A 3006-nucleotide genomic window follows, 5' to 3' on the forward strand; every position below is an offset into this window, starting at 1 on the left:
CAGGCTCCTAAAGAAGGAAATAAGCATTTCTCATGATGACTCTGTTAATACAAGATTATAAATACCCTTATATACACAGAAAAGCAAACTCAATAAACCGACGGCGTATTTCACCAGGCATCCATCCATCTTTCACGGAAACCAAGATCCCGTGTCCTGGACCACAGTGGAGGTACTTCAGTTGAAAATCTGGAGTAGTTTCTTTGCTACACATACCGATACAAATAATAAAAACGTGATATAAATTATTGGTTTCCACAGAGAAACTCAGTAACAAGCAAAATGGCCCAAACCGAAATGCCGCAAGTTTCCAGATCGTCAGCTATCTGGTTCTGTAGGCTAAGGAAAACACCCAAGTTCTACGATAATACTTAAACTTTCAAAATATATATATATATTTTTTCTTTTTAAATCACACTGATCCCTTCAATGAAGCTAAAGCAGGAATTACCATGGCAGAAGATTCATTATCTCTTCATAAATACAGCAGTTTGTTTATTTGCCACTTAGAAATACCATTATTATGGGCATTTTAATACATTTCCAAGCCTAAAAGTTACAGTTTGTGCAAGGACTTGAACTATAAACAATATTGGTATGCGTGAGCTGGACTGAATGTCAAAACTATGTAACCAGGATCTACCAAGTCATGAAAATGAGAGCAAATAAAAAGTATTTTAGAAGAATCCCGTCAATATTTTAAAACACCATTGCAGATGCCGGTCAGACGACCAAGTTCAGCGTTTCCGGGCGCGTGACAAATAACGCCGCCGTGTATTCACACGCACTCAAGTAATTCCAGAAATAATCACAGGAATTCCAATCACTTCCACCGGAGAATACATTCCTCCCCGACACAGCGCATTGCCAAGGACGCTTTGAACCGCGTTTCGCAAAATCTGAAGGTGAAGTAGAAGCTCTTGTCTTGGGAGGTGTAGGAATTCTTTCAGCTTATTATTTTCTTGACTGAACCCCCCCCGGGATTTTCGCTTCTGCTACTCAACCGAAACACCTCCTTGCGCCTCCCTCCCTCCCTTCGCCACCCTCCAAGAGAGAGACACGTCGGGGGCAACGATCGGGGCTCTTTTTCCGATGAAACTCGACTACAAACCCTGGTCTGCGTTTACATGCGAACCTCAGCTTGCGACCGATTCATTTTCATTTGCGAAGCCAAGTTATTCCCGCAGTTACGCAGAAGGAAAAGAAACAGCGGCTGAAACAAAACCACGAGGGCACCTCTATGAACCGTTACGGCCCAGAAAATGTAAAATTCTGTCCCATTACACTGCTGAGACTCGTCGCCTGTTCTGATAAATTAATCTGGGATGTGTTAAGAAATGTTACAACGATCATTTAGTACCGGAATAAAGGATAAGATCCATTCCTCACAGTAACCGCACCACAAACAGCACAGCCAGCTCATTTGCTACAACATCCTGCAGCATTAATAGAAATATTTACTATCGTTAACATGCGCTCGCCTTTTCTCCCTAATGCCACATCTTTATCAGCACTAAAACGAAAAAAGAAAGCGAACGCCTCGCGCTCCACTAAAAACCAAGCACAAAATTGAAGGATGCGTGTTGGAAAATAATTTATTGCCTAGAAAACTTGGGGAAAAAAAAAAAAGTTTAAATTCACATTTTTCTCTGTGGTTTTAAAGGTGGTGTCACGTTTCCGAGGTAGTGCGTGTAAAATGTAATACACAAGTTGAAAAGAATTCTTGACTTAGTTCAGTAATACAGTAAAATGTTCACCAGAGCCAAAGCGCTGACCTGAAACCATTTTCCTTACAGGAAACATTCTTAAGTGTCTCTGTTACGGAAGAGGATTGCTCTTGTGTTGAAAACCAAGAACAACCACCACCACAAGCTCAAATTTCTGCCCCATTTGTGTCCGTCATACCCTGACCAAAACGTCAGCTGCTGCCTTTCAGAGACACATAAACACTCTTCAGCCAGAATAAAATCCTATTCTGCCACGGAAAATAAAATAAAATAAAATAAATCTACTGCTGCTTATTCTTTTTCCTGCTCACAACATTTAAGATTTTGCATTTGGCCGATGTGCTAAAATATGAGCCAAGAAATCCAATGCCATAACCAGCTTCTGTTCCTTTCTAATAACGAGCTGGAGTTTTCTCCCCACCCGCCCCCTGATGCTGATCAGGCATCTCGCAACCGAGCCACTTCCTCCACCTGGTGATGATTTTGGGGCAGAAAAAGGCAGAATCTCGCAATGCAAGGCGCAGCTTAGGGCGCTGCCAGGGCTCCCACCACGCGGAGCCGCCCCGCAGTTCACTGGCTCACCTGAAGCGCTTGGCAGCAGGACTCGAGGTAGTAAAAGAAGCTTTTGGTTCAAACATTGCAAGTGACGAATCCTTCATGTTTTGGCTATTCTGGGCTATTCCATTTACGCCTATCGTCGTCTGTCCTGACACCATCAGTATCCTGAGGCCAAGTCGGCTACGACCAGAGTACCTGGGGAGAACTGAGCGCTGACCGTTAGTTTCTTTTTAACGTTTCTCATACAGGGAGCGCAACAGAGATCCCAAACTGGACAGCGCGTCCAGTCTAAGCAGCAATTTCCATTTCACAACAAAGACGTTCATGATGCCGGTTGACCTGTCCTATCGTTTCAAATGCAAACCCCCAACAGCATCGCTGGCTCCCTCTGGCGAAGGGATTTGACTAACTGCTTCCCAATTTAACAAGAGAAAAGACAGAACCAGCACGTTCCCCTTCTCACTCAGAGGACTGTAAAGCCCACGACCTGCTTGTCGTTTTCAGATTTTTTATCGCCCTAGTGAAAAAGAAACGCTCCGCAAGATTGAAGCGCGGTGCTGCTTCACGAACCAAGCACTTGAGAAAACTGATGCTCGTGGGGTACGTCTGTTCATCTACTTTTAAATTTGACAAAAATTCACCTATTAGAATACTTACTCTTGTTAGACCTATAGGCTCGACAGAGAAACAGGAGGAGGCACGGAGCACGAAGCAGCTTCCC

This window comes from Apaloderma vittatum, unplaced genomic scaffold (assembly GCF_000703405.1).
Source record: "Apaloderma vittatum isolate BGI_N311 unplaced genomic scaffold, ASM70340v1 scaffold5229, whole genome shotgun sequence".
In the NCBI taxonomy this organism is placed as follows: Eukaryota; Metazoa; Chordata; class Aves; order Trogoniformes; family Trogonidae; genus Apaloderma; species Apaloderma vittatum.